A 14,431-nucleotide genomic window follows, 5' to 3' on the forward strand; every position below is an offset into this window, starting at 1 on the left:
CGCGCCCGGTGGCCGTTGGCGCTCGCGCCGCGTCTTTCTTCTCGTACGCAGAACTCGGGCGGCGGCCTATGCGTTTGCGATTCGACGAGGAGTCGTCCGGGTGGTCGGCGGTGGCGGGCAGCTGCTCCGCCCCGCTCCCGGGGAGGCGGCGGCGGGATTTGGCGCGGCCGGGGAAGCGGGGGTGGCCGGGGCGGGCCTGGAGGCCTGGCGCCACCCTTCGGGGCCTGCAAGGACCCAGTTGGAGGGACAGGAAGGTGCTGGGGGATGGTTGGTGGTGGGCTTTCTACTTTGCCTTTTCCTCCTCATGCCGCCTTAGTGAGAGGCGGGAGCTCTGGCGGCAGCTCGGGGGTGGGAGACAAGCTCCGGAGTCGGAAGAACTGGGTTTGCTTCCGGGCCTAGCCACCAGCTGGCCGAGTGACCTTAGGCAAGTCACTCTGTAATCTGTCTGCGCCTCAGTTTCCTCCTTTGCCTATCGATGTTTGTGGGATTAAAATCGCTTTATAAACTATAAAGCGTCAGTGTACGTAAGGGATAATTATTGTTTGTAAATTTTTTTGAGTTGCAAGAAAACAGCAATTGCCCAATCCATGGATTTTGAAACTGGGAACCTTGGATTGGAGTTGGAGATCCCCAGACTCTCTGAAATTGTATGCAGAAATTAGTGCGAATGTGCATTTTAAGGGGATGAGGACCCATCACCAACAAGTTTTCAAAGGGCGGAATCACCCCCGAAGAGTTAACTGCAATTTGTTTATGCCATAGGGAGGAAACTGAGGCCTACATGTCATTTGGGATCCTTCACAACCAATTTGAAGCCCCTGTTTGAATCCCTGGGATATGTGAGCTTTTTTGTGCGTAATGGGTATTCGGGGTAACAACACTCCACTGCTTGGCTTCTTTTCTGAGTCTTTTCTTTCCCCATAGGGTGCCTGAAGTGTGGCTAATACATATGGTACAGTGGCACCCGTTATAAAGCAGCGGAAAACAAGAGTGGATATGTTCTCTAGTATCAAGAAGCATATTTAATCTTTGGCCCAATAACTGTTTGTTGCTGCTTATACCGGTGCCTGACTGCCTTTCTGACTCTTTCACTGACCATTTTCTACGACCATGTTTGCCATCTGTTACTTGCTCCTATTTTATATCCCTAGTCTATGTGGTTGGTAGTGAGCAGGCATATTTTTAAATGGTGCTGCCAAGTCTAGCTAATTAATAGTGCAGGTGGATTTTTAGCAAGCTGGCTCTCTGAAACAGACTGAATGAACCAGACATGGAATTCCTGAAGATGTTGGGGGTTATCTTTATTAACTGAAGGTTAACATTCTTTGAGAAGTTTTGTTAGAACCTCTGCTGAACCTCAGAATCAGTAGATTTGGAAGTGTTTCAAAGCTTAACTTTCTCCTGGACTGCTTTGTATTCTATTTGCTTGCAAGTATGTACTAAGGTGGCCAAAATGCCAGTTTTTGCTTCTCTGTTAATTGTCAGCTGCTTTTATCTAATTCCAGGCTATTGCCCAGCAAACACTATAGAAATGTTTGAACAGTTGGATTTCAAACATTTTTGTTTTGTGGAGTGGTACAGCTCTAAGCAAGCGAACACACAAGTTTAAATGTATTTTGTCTGGTTAGGTGTTACCTGGTTCTCCTATTGCATACTAATATTTGGAAAAAAATCAGTTGACTGTACCCTTTACCTAAAGGGCAGAGACAAATGATCTCACTGCCAGAGAAATAACTTTTCTGGAGAAAGATGTATTGGTTTTTTGTAATAAAATCTGGATGTACTGCAAAAGAATCATAAGACTGTGGTGATAAGATGCTTTTCTTGGCAGAAGGGGGAAAAAAAAAACAACTGGAACTCAAAGCTTGAGATTCTGTGATGAAATGTGAGATGTCCAGGATAGGAGGTTGAAAGTGTTTCACTACAGTGTTCTGCATTAGCTGGAGCAGATGTCTTTCAGTGTAGCCACGGCATGGACTCCAGATTTGCAAGACCGGGGACCTGCAGGAGCTTATGAAGATGTGACAAGAACTCTGGAGTTGGATGTCCTTACTTTTGAATTGTGGGACTATTGACCTCACTTTCAGAAGAGAGACTGACTAAGCAAGCAATGCCACCAGCGCTCTTATGGGGAATTCAAAGTCCTGAGTTTCTGCCAGACCCTCAGTTGCAAACTGGTGACACTGCATCCTAAGTGAACTACGGTACTTGCAATTTTCCAAAATGAATCATTCTTTACCATCTCTGCACTTTGGTTCATACTCTCTTCTCTACCCTGAAATGTCATCATCTGGTTCTTTACCTGACAAAACTGCCATTTTCTCAATATACACCTCAGATGCTCTCTTCTCCATGTGCCTCTTAACTTTAGCCAGAAATACGCTTATAAAAATTTTGTTATATATTTTTTATCTTTGTATATGAACCCTGTAAAGTAGTCATTTGCATGCTTTTTTTTCTTTGTCTCTTGCAGATAGCAAACCCCTTGGGGAAAAAGGGATCTTATCTTAACGAATCTTTGCCCACACATACTACCACATACGATGAAGCTTTTAATAGAAAGGAGGAATGTAGAGAGCAGGCTATCTCAGAATAAACATTCAGTAAGTGCTTGCTTAATTATTGTGTGATAACCTGGTTACTCTTGATTAGGAAAAAAAAACCACTAGTTATGCACCATGCTTCTTCCTTTGTTTTATGTTTTTATTTTTTAACTGAATTTAAAGAAGATTTCAGGAGCCCTGAAAGAAAGAGAAACTAAAAAGTTGCGTAGGTTATTACAGAACGGTGCACAGACTAGAACTTATTCCCAAGGTACTCTATTCTCCCCCATTCAAGATGTAATCTTGTTAAAATGAACGTTAAGGACAGCTTTCTTTCATAAAACAATTTAAGAAAGGCATTAGAGAAGGAAGAAGGGCAGTATCTCCTTTGCCGTGGTGTTATGTAAACTTAAATTCGGTTCTTGTGCCTCTGGTAGAGCCCTTCCCCACCAACCACTGCCCAGCAGCCTGGATACAGTCAAGTTACTCCCCTAAAAGTATGAAATTTAGGGCAGTTCCAGAGACAGTTTATTCTCAAGAGTCAGAAAATGGTCTTTCCCAGAGAACTCTATGTTCTTATCATCAGTGATTGTAAGGCTTTCCCCCCCCCCTTTATCATCTGTCAGCTCTTCAGTAAGGTTTATCAATAATTAATACCCCTCACGCAGCTAATGTGCGGATAGGCCCACCCCAGTGTTAGAGTGCTACGTAGGTAATTCCATGCCTTTGTTACCTGTTTTGTCCCTGAACCTTCTCACCATCTTCCTTGTGCTGTTTCATCAGCCTACAGATTTGGTACCTGGATTTTTACCCATGGTGATTCCGGTCACCTTACTACTGAAGAAGACACCTTTCCAGTGGACCACTGTGACCCCAGGAGCAATCAGCCATCATCATGTGGCCTTCACCTCCACTCCTGTCCTATTCTACCCAGATTGAGCATCACCCTTTATGTGAAGTCAAACTCCTGAAACCACATAGCTGAAGCTGTTTAATCACAACAAAGGCCCTTAAGTGTGTATTTTGTTTCTTCAGTTCAAACCTTCAGAGACACATAATAAATTTGGACCAGGGGATTTTTAGTTATCAACACTGAAGAATGGCAACATCTTCTTGAGAGCAACATTGGACCACATCCCACAATCTCAAATGTTTGAAGTTTATGAAGTGTCAAGAATCCCATCCATGTCACTGGACACTATTCTTTTTCCACTTCAAATCTATAGTATCCTACTGAATGAGAAAATAGATATTCTGACTTACTGGAATTAAAACAAAGGCACAGTGAAGGCCTCATAGCATCTTCTTTGGGATTACTCAGGAACCAGAACTTTTCATGCAAATGTAAGAAATTTTACAAAGGAATCCTTTACCTAACAGCATCTCACAAGGCTTCAATCAGATTCCAGAAAAGGCCTCTTGAGATATCCAGGTAGACCCTATATGGTAATCCCTTATGTTTATATCGCACTTTACAGTTTCCAAGCACTTTCACATGTATTAATATCAATTATCAAAATCACACAATAAATTATAATCCCTTTTTGCAAATGAGGAAATGGGATTTGAAAGATTGTCCAAAGTGACACTGCTACCAAGTGGTACAAGCCAAGCCTTCTGACTCCCAGTCCAGTTCTCTCCTTGGAATTAATTTAGCCTCTACTTTACCCACAATGTTAAGATGACTGCAGGTGGGGAACCCCAGGAAAGTGTTCCAACTTCCTTATCTGGTGCCCTCAACCAGGATGTCATAAACTGTACCTAGACCAGAATGCTACGGAAACACCCCTAAGGTTTAGGAGCAGACTATCTTCTATGGTGGTAGATTGTCCAGTCAACAAGACACATTTTTATCTGACAACACTATACAACATGAAACACAAAGCTAGAGATCTTTGTCCATTTTAATGGTCTTCCCAAAGATAGGCTAACTGACTAGAGATCCTTGTTTGTTTGTTTGCTTTTAAGTCCCATACTCTAGGACACGCAAGATCTTAGCTATGGTTCTTAACCCCCAAACACATATTTACACAAAATGAGCCATCCATGTAAAGCAATGAGGTTTATGTGTGCATATTTACATGTGTGACATATACATATATGTCATACAGAGATTCTGTAGTCCAGTAAGGTGGTAAAAATACTGTAAATTGTCCCCTCCCTGATTGATTATGTGGTATAGTATGTTAGAGGATCTCAGAGGGCTTGCAGCAAAAAACTCATTTAGCTGTTTGGCCTAGTATGTTTAAGACAAGCACAGGATGGTATTTTTGCATCATTTTAATGGAATGAGGCAACTGCCTTAATGTGGCATAGCCAGTGCTTCCTGAATGCCAGCAGATTGCCCTGGAAACCCAGGAATAAATTGCATCTTTGAAACCTCTCCCCTCTTATCAATAACTGCTTTGAATTAGTATGTCTTTATCATCTGAGAGTCCTTTATTTTGACCATTACCTTGATTTTTCTGTCAAGGGAACCTCTAGAAGACTTCTGGAAACGTGGGCGGGGAGAGGAGAAAAGTTAATTTATCTGAATTTGGATGGATTCTGTCATTTAGCCATGTACTTTCTGTCCCTAGAGTTGTGCTGTAAACGTAATTCAAGGGCATTGCATCTCAGGTGGGTGAGAAGATTGGGAAGGGAAGAGGAAGGGGGAAAATGGAAGAGGAGTGAGCAGGAAATATTTTCTTAGAGTTTCTGAGTTGAGGCCCACTGAGATCTATCAGTGCTTGAAGAGAAGTCTTCCAGACATGGAATTCTTGGAATAATATTTACAAAGAAATGAATGCATTTTGTAACTGTATGTTGACTGCAAATACCCCAGTGCTGTTGTCACTTAAAACCAATAGCCTTGTTCTCTGATAGTCACAAACCGAATTTCAGGCAATGAGAATTTATAGCAGATTTGAATGTTAATTTCTTAATTCTATAAATGTAGCCCACCTTTGGGGAAGAATGACTAGGAAACACCTTGGCCTGCCAAAGGCTTTGCTCACAGTTTCTGGTTTGTGACATTTTTTGTATTTCAGCATTTTGTGAACAACTTAATCTTAGATCATTGGTTTTCCAAAGGCTTTGTGGCCATGACGTCCTTTGAATGAAAACTGTGGTGAAGCCTAAAGTAAAAGTGAAGCTGCTCTGGATGAAGCAGGAATGGGGGGCCTGAAACCTGCCACAAGCATCTTCCTTTGCCACCATGGTGACACCTAAGGAGACTTTACAACACTTAAAATTCTTCAGAACACATTTTGAAAAACACTGCCCTAGATGACAATATGTTTGACCTGAATGGTATTCTGATCTGTACCTCTACCCTAACCAGTCCATGTTCAGATGGTGCTGAATATTCTTAGGAATACTTACTGTGGACAAATTCAAAAAAGTACAAGAAGATGGCTATGTCTTTGTCGTCCCCCCCTCGAGAAGTTATATAGGCCAAAAGTGGTATCAGCCGGACCTAAAATTACAGCCCTCTACCCTCGATGGACTTCCAGTGATTCCTGGTTTTGGATATAGACTGAGTAATAACTCATACATACTTTATACTGACAGACCTTGTTACCCAACTTCTTTCACAAACACCAGATGCTCTAGTGGTACTTGAAATATGTGAATTTGAAGTCTCGATTCTCCTTGAATACCTGAATTGCCAGGTATTGAAGCTGATGCCTCATTGAGGCCATAGTAGACCAACTTGTACATTTGGACCTCCCATCATCAGCTGTGGTACTCTACTTCATATGAAAGTGATAACCGTTAACTATGAAGCAGAATTCAAATACTGGCAACATAAAGGGTACCTGGTTTTATGTTCATCTTATTCTCAAACTACAAGTTGCTATGACTCAACCAGTAGTGGTTATACTGCTGCTTGGTTTTTATTCACTTTAACTGCTGTTTCCAGGATAAATGAGCTAATAACCTTTAAAAAAACTAAATTCCATTGCTATATCTGCCTGGCATAGTCTCTAAATTATGAATACCCAGCTCTAACTACATGTAAGACCTGATCCACAAGAGGCAGTCTTTAAACATCTTTTCTCATGTATGTGATTTAAAATGTGACCATTTGAAAAGTTTTCTTACACCAATGAGCATTTCTCCTTAAGATGGGTCCTATGATGTCTGGTACCATCAGCTGTAGGTATTAGGGATATTTTGAAGTAGGCCTTTTGACTGGGCCGTGATAGCTTGCTTGCTGAGAATCTCAAGTTGGTTTATCATCTACACTTTTTTTTTTTTTTTTTTTTCCTGGAAATGTGGACTGACATGAAAAAAATCTACAAAGCCTGCAGCTGATTTTGTCAGTAGACTCAAGCTTCCTGCTGCTGTTTCCTAATGTCACAAGACCACAGTCCCTTATTCTTGTGGATGTGTTCATGGAATTTTATCTGTCTTGATACTGTTTTACACTGATTCAGAGTGGCTGACTTTATTCCTTGCCATGAGATGCTCTCAGGCATTGAGACAATTTAACCTGTTTCTGCAGCAAGGATTGTTTATGAACTTCCAGACCGTATCATGTTGAACAACTAGACTTTGATTTACATCGTGAGAAAAATCTCATTTACTTCACAGTTGACTTAAGGGCCAGCTGTCCTCAACTACTTTAATGAATGCACTGGTTAAATGTTGGAAATGGTTTCTTTATATCTCTTATCCACTAGATTAATTTTGATTACATGACTTGGTATGCCGATCGTCCAAGTGGCCTAAGTGGTTACTTTTGGCTGCTCACCATCAACAAAAATAAAGATGACTATCCTGCTTCCATATGCAACTATTATTTGTGAAGAAAAAATTATCTACAAACTCAGTTTTTTCACTACCTTCAAAATATCAGCTAGATTCTTTTTTCTCCAGAGAAAAAGACATTGATCTACACTGCCATTCATTCCCTTTAATCCTGTCCAACTCAGTCAAAATGAGGGGCCTAAGGTGAAGATGATCATCTTTCAAGAGTCTAATGAATATTGTGTATAAGAATTGAAGGTTGAAAAAACAAAAGGCCTAAAATTCAAACCTAGGATCTTACCTATTATCTCCATGCCTCAAATCTCATCTAAGTCTGTCCAGCAGCACCATTCAACCAGTTTGAGGCCTTGACTTGTTTTTAATTCCCAGAGATGTACTGAATTACACAAGATGGAGACTTGATTACCAAAGAAAGTAGGGCCAACTTTGAACCCTATCACTCACAGGTGTAGCATAGACACATAAACAACCTCAAGTCTGAATTGAGAATACAGCCTTCTCTTGAGCTGAAAATTCTTGGGCAGATGAGCAGGAAAATGGAAAGCTGCTGTACCTAACTGGGTATTTAAGGTCAGAAAATTGTATCCAGAGTAAACGCTATGGATTAACCCTGGAGTGCTCAGGGTAGAAACTTAATTTACAGAGCTTTGGTATTAAACTATGTGTTCCATATCATATCCTAGTTATTGGTGTGGCTGGCCCTGCTGAAGGTACCCTACTTGTCTATCTGACTCAGCCCATGTCTTTGTTGACATGTTTGTTCAATCAGACTTGCTGTCCTCAAGACTACAAGTGATCTCAGCCTATCTTACACCCAGTTCCACCAAGATGTTTTAACAGAAGTAACCTGCACCTCACCCCACCAGGACTTAATGTTCTCAACAGGAAGGACTGTGCTGTGTACTCTGATCAGCAGCAGCCTCTTTTTTTTTTTTTTTTTTTTTTTTTTTTTTAAGTGCAGAGGAAGCATCTCTCTAAGCCTATATATATTTGATCACTTTCAGCACCTGGGACCCCTTCTACCAGATTTGAAGGAGTATAACAGGTCAAAAGCACTGTCAGTTTCTCTCTTCTGCAGTAATACAGAGGTGAGTCTCATTCACCAGTACAGAAATGAGAAATGTTCAACTTGGCAAAAAACTTGAACAAAATAAAAGTTTTCCACAAACTTAAAACTTACCACTGACTTGAATAGCCTCATATAACTATTTGCCATTGGGAGGTCAGTTGTCTTGCATTATGTCAACTAGATAGTTGGGCTCTCAGACTCATGTTACTTATATTGAAACTCCATTGAATAATCCAGAGTATGTTACTGGACATGATCATTCCAATGGATTATAAACTTCCTGAGTACAGGACATAATCCTCATGATGATTTTCTTTCAGAATACTTTTATTATCAAGAAAGTAACAATGCCAGATGTCACCATTCAACTTTATGAGCAAAGATTAAACTTTTTCAATATCTGGTCTTATCACTGATACTATTTTTAATTGACCAGCAGTTCATTCCTTCTCTTTGTAACAGCTCCCTGATGTTTCTTGGAACCATATCTATTTTCAGTCCGCGTAGTTCAGACAGTCTGACTTAACCTTAGGTTTCATGTTGGACATGTAATTCAGACCTGATCAATCAGCAATCATCTCCTTTGCCATAGTGATTGACTCAGGAATGGTCATGTGATTCAAGATGATCCAGTGATACTCGACCCTAGGAGTTTTACTGAACTGTGGAAGAGGAAAAGCTCAGAAACTTGATTTACTGAGGTTGCTTAGCTTTGTAGGATGAAAGAGCTCAAACCAACAGGGTCCACCATATCAAATGAGCCAGTCAGAAAATGAAGCCAGTGCAGAGGAAAGTGGAGCCAAATGATGGAGACTTGCGTCCTGATGACAATGTTTGTGCTCCTGATCCACCCGTGCCTGAAGCTAGTATATCCTCTGGATTTTTTCAGTTTTGTGAACCAATAAATACTCTTTTGTTTAAGTTACTTTGAGTTGGGTCTCTATTGCTTGAAATTGAGTCTTAATATACTATCTACCAATATTGAAATTTGACAGGTCCAAGTATTTATTAAACCATAGGTCATGGTCACAGTGAAAATATTAAGAAATCTCATGTCTTTGAAAATGAGTATACTCATTACGTATGGACATGGGAAAATAGCCATGTTATATAAAGTGAAACATGTGATTTTAAAAAAAGTATAGTATGAACTCATTTTAAATTTGTTTATAATTATGTAGAAAGCCTTCTAGTGGTGTTCTTTGGGCAACATAGATTATGTGAGACTTTGAACTAGATACATTTCTGTATTTGAATATTTTTCACAACTTACATTACTCAAACTATTTAAAAGTAAAGGATTCTTAAAATTAATTTTAGTGCTTACTGTTGGACCTTGGCAAGTTACTGAACAGTGAGCCTGTTTCATCAAATAATTTTAAATACCCACCTTTATCTTAGTGAATATTTTGATAAACATATTCATCATTCATTACTCAAACTGACATTTCTGCACCTTGTTTGAGAAACCCTGAGCTCAGTAATTGTTCCTTAATTTTTCAAGCACCTCTCTTTAATGTTCAAGTGTATTCAAAATACCAGATTTTTATAGTTTCAGTCACCAAAAGATTGTTTTAGTTCTCAATGGATGTTAATTTATTAAGACCTCTTGCAGTTTTCACACTAGGCAGAAAGGAAAGTCGCATTTTCTTTGAAATCTGAGTATTCTGAACTCTCACTGCAATCAAGGTCAATAATAACTTTTTTATTACTAAGTTCATTGCATATACATTGTATTTGAACTTTCAGCAGCACAGACAACTCCCACCAGCGTCTTGACGTCCTTTAGGTGCAAAAGCTCTTCCCATTTTCTTCCCATCATTTAAATATTGGTGTAGTAGATGATCCTTTATTTTTGTCTCCCCCAAATTATTTTCCTTTTCCTTTATTGATGGATCCCCATTTTGCCTTTGGACCACTACTCCTTCCAATTCTGCGGTGTTAGTGAAACTAAATTAGAGTATTCTGACCACCTAGCTGATGTTTGGTGTGTGCTCTGAGTTTGTCCAATCAAAATTCCCTTCCCCCACCAGGACTTTGAGTCTTAAGAGAGGTGACAGACAAAAATGTAGAACCTGAGTCATTCTGCTAGAAAGTATAAGAGTTCGTGTAAGGACATTCCCACAGGTGCCCTGATTCCTATTGCCTGTTACCCAGATTTGCCTTTGTGTAGACTGCCATATATCCTCCTTATGTTTCCCTTTTTTTTTGGAAGCCAAAGAGGATTTCTGTTGCTTGCAACCAAATGACTGATTATTGAAATTAATAACAATTAAGTAGTTGGCTTCAGACCCTCAGGAACATGGAGGATCTGGAATGGATTATTGTACTGAGACTGAATTAAAGGCAGTAACTCTAGCTCTATGTTCCGGGGTGGGGGCGAGGGGAGTGGCAGTGGCAGTTGAGCAATATATAGTGGCAATAGAGCAAGTAAAGAGACTTCCCCTTGTCATCTGGAATCATGTGCCTATTGCAGGCAAAATTTAGGTAACTAGGTAGCTGTTGACAATAGGACTATTGGAAGTGAATAATAAAAGCCAAGACCTTTGAGTTAGGATGGTTATTTACTTGGATTGCACTGGACAATTTAAAGACAGCAAGCTCTAACCCAGAAACTTACCTGCAGGCATGGAATAAAAAAAGCCAGCTCCTTTCTATGTCCAGGATGAATGAATCTCTGTGCTTAATTCCAAAACTACAACTCAGAGTTTGATTCCACAAATTGCAAAATCACAGTGCTGATTGAATTTCCAGCGGTGTTAATCAGAAAAGAGGCTAGCAGAGTTCTGGTATCTGGGAGGATTCAAAAGACTTGGAAAATACCAGTCCTTGCATATCTCAGGGATGAAAGAAAAACATGGAGTTTACAGAGAAGATAAATACCAACTACAGTCTTGTGACATATTGCAGAAGTAAGTTCCATAGCCTTTACCCAATAGCTCTGAATTTGCCTTGTCTTCATCCACCTCTCCTCTTTTGCCTTTTCAGTACTTTGCCCCTAAAACCTAGCTGAAGTGCAAGCATGATCCAAGTTAGTCTGATCAGATTTCCCCTCCATTTGAACTGAGTTTCTGCTGGCAGTATCCCCCTCACTAATGTATATGGGTGTGCTGGTGAAGGTTAAATATATCCTAAATCCATACATTGTAAATTATCAAGATGTGGTTAAGAACTAGGGGAGAATGACTATCGCCCAGAAATCTTAGACTTGACACTGTGATAACTGGAAATTAGATATCTCCCTCGGGGAGAAGATGAATCTATTTTATACACTATGTTGAATGGAAGCATTTACAAAATTGTTCATGATGAAGAATCCATGTTCTGGGCAGCCAAAGGATAGAACCTAATGGGTAGCTGCATTTACCTACCCAGTGTCTTTTCCTTCTGCCTGTGAGAATAACTCCTCACCTTTCTTTGAGAAGATACCCCTCTCCTGTGATACCAGAAGATGATATGTAAGAGGCATATGAGTTCCTGTTACTAAGATTTCATCCGTTGCCCAGGTTCCTGGTTAAGCTGCTCTAGTTTTTATGAACTGCCTCATGTCCTTCCAGTTAATTACATTGGCTGGGTAGGCTGCTAGATATGGCTACACAAGGTGTCCCCATACAACCATATAAAAAGATGCTGTAGCCAAGGTTCATTTTTGTTGCTTACAGCTGGAGAATGCCAACTGGCTCAGTGTTCCTCCTATGTCTTAGGTGTTCTTGCCCCATAGACTCAAAAATCTCATTCTCATGGCTTTGGTTTCCAATTTTATGTAAACTTACAGATTCTTACCATAAGATGTATTTCCTGAGCTCCAGATCTGAATGCCCACCTGTTATCTGTATATCCCTCTGCTTGATAACACACAGATGCCTCACACTAACCCCCATCGTTTTCCCCTCAAAATCTGCTCTTCTAGTGTACCCTTTTCCTGACAAATGGCAAAACCTTTGACCCTGTTTCTTAAACTAGAGCATGGCCATTGTTCTTGATGCTCCTTTTCTTTCACCCCAGGCATTCCTATTAATCATTCAATATTCTTGGTGTATCATGAAGATACACCTCAAAACCATCTTCACTTTTATCACCCTTGTCCAAGACAACGGTATCTTGCTAAGGCTACTGTGATGCCCTTCTATTGGTTTCACTGCCTCTACCATTGTCCTACTATTCTTTGCAGAGAACCTTGGAGTAGTTAGTCTTTGATACACAGATCTAGTTGGGTCACTCACCTGCCTAAAATCTTGTAGTAGTTCCCCAATTATTTCAGAATATAATACAAACTTTTATTCAGAAATCATCGTTTACAAGATTCTTCCTTATTTTCCTTCTCCAGCCCCATCTTTCACCACTTCAAACATAACAACTTGGCTTTGTATATTGGTGTTTTCTGTAATAATTTACTTGAAAAAAAAATTCCACATTTTTAAAAAGAAATTTTCATTTAAAAAGATCGAAACCCAAAACCACAAGGTGGAGGCATAAGTAAACACAACTCATCTTGCACAACCACAGCAAAAACTACAGAACAACTGTCATCCAGGATTGTCAGAAAGTCGAGCTGTACAGAAGTCCAACAACCAAGGAATTAAGTCACCTTCATTTAGACAAGTATGAGGGACAGAGATGTGCAATGGACAGTCCAGCACTGACATGTGGATAAAATTTGGGAGGGATATCTTGTGAGTGAGAAATCCCAGACCACCCAGCCCAAGGTTCCAGTGCCAGGAAGATAAGTTCCCATAACTTTTGGCTGTAAGAACCAGTGGGGGTTGGGGCAGTGGAAGTAACTGTGAAATTCTCAGCTTGTCCTCTCAGAGAGTCTGCAACACACTTAGGGCTTAGGTAGACTCACTCCCTCTGAGCTCCAGCACCCCTCGGGGAGCAACTTGAAGGGAACCAGTGACATACGGGGAGAAAGTGAAGTGTCTAACATCAGGGCGAATGCCAGGGGACAGCTTCCTCCTGGACAAAACTTCAGAGTCCAGGTAGCAGCCATTGTCCCTTCTCTGAGCCTTCCCCCACACAGAGCCACAGAGTGGCAAAACTGTATCAGAGACTCCATCAATCTTGTTCAAATGGGTTGCCTCACCCAGACAATTACCTGAGGCTCCACCCCATCCAATTTATGGTACGCTATTCCACATTAGGCTGCTCTACTAAAAGTCAAAGCAGCTCTACCTAATACACATAAATACGGGAAGTCTGCCAAACTGAGACAAAGATACATGGCCAGAATGAAAGAACAAAACTCCATTAAAAAAAATAAATGAAATGGAGATAGGCATCTATCAGATGCACAGTTCAAAACACTGGTTATTAGGATGCTCAAGGAACTCACTGAGTACTTCAACAGAATAAAAAAGACCCAGGCAGGATTGAAAGTTATACTAAGTGAAATAAAAATTCACAGGGAATCAACAGTGGAGTGGATGAAGCCAAGAATCAAGTCAATGATTTGAAACACAAGGAAGAAGAAAAAAAATCAGAACAGCGAGAAGAGCCCTGGCTGATGTGGCTCAGTGGATTGAGTGCTAGTCTGTGAACCAAAGGGTCGCCAGTTCAATTCCCAATCAGGGCACATGCCTGGGTTGCGGGCCAGGTCCCCAGTAGGGGGCTCGTGAGAGGCAACCACACATTGATGTTTCTCTCCCTCCCTCCCTTCCCCTGTCTGTATAAATACATAAATTAAAAAATCTTTAAAAAAAACAGCAAGAAGAAAAAAATATATGGGGATAGGGTAAGGAGCCCCTGGGACAACTTCAAACATACCAACATCTGAATCATAGGAATGCCAGAAGGAGAAGAGGAAGAAAAAGAATTTGACGACTTTCTTGAGAAAATAATGAAAGAAAACTTCCCTAATTTGGTGAAGGAAATAGACATACAAGTCCAGGAAGCACAGAGTCCCAAACAAGATGGATGCAAAGAATAACACACCAGGACACATCATAATTAAAATGCCAAAGGTTAAAGATAAAGAGAGAATCTTTAAAAAACAAGAGAAAAGCAGAGAGTTACCTACAAAGGAGTTCCCATAAGCCTATCAGCTGATTTCTCAAAAGAAACTTTG

The 14,431-nt window shown here is 40.5% G+C and overlaps 1 long non-coding RNA gene across 3 annotated transcripts; it reads left to right on the forward strand.

Moving 5' to 3' along the window:
• Window positions 1-339: 339 nt before the first annotated feature.
• Window positions 340-8,243, forward strand: LOC129087391 (uncharacterized). Of its 3 annotated transcripts, none has more exons than XR_008530897.1 (4): window positions 340-2,204; window positions 2,474-2,603; window positions 3,327-3,975; window positions 5,573-8,243. It is a non-coding gene; the product is annotated as an uncharacterized LOC129087391 (long non-coding RNA). The 3 variants fall into 3 exon arrangements; XR_008530898.1 differs by having other exon boundaries at window positions 5,616-8,243; XR_008530896.1 differs by having other exon boundaries at window positions 341-2,204; window positions 3,327-8,243.
• The last annotated feature ends 6,188 nt before the right edge of the window (window positions 8,244-14,431 follow it).

Source organism: Pteronotus mesoamericanus, unplaced genomic scaffold (assembly GCF_021234165.1).
Source record: "Pteronotus mesoamericanus isolate MK-2021 breed Mesoamerican mustached bat unplaced genomic scaffold, CSHL_Meso_final scaffold_507, whole genome shotgun sequence".
NCBI classification, from domain to species: domain Eukaryota; kingdom Metazoa; phylum Chordata; class Mammalia; order Chiroptera; family Mormoopidae; genus Pteronotus; species Pteronotus mesoamericanus.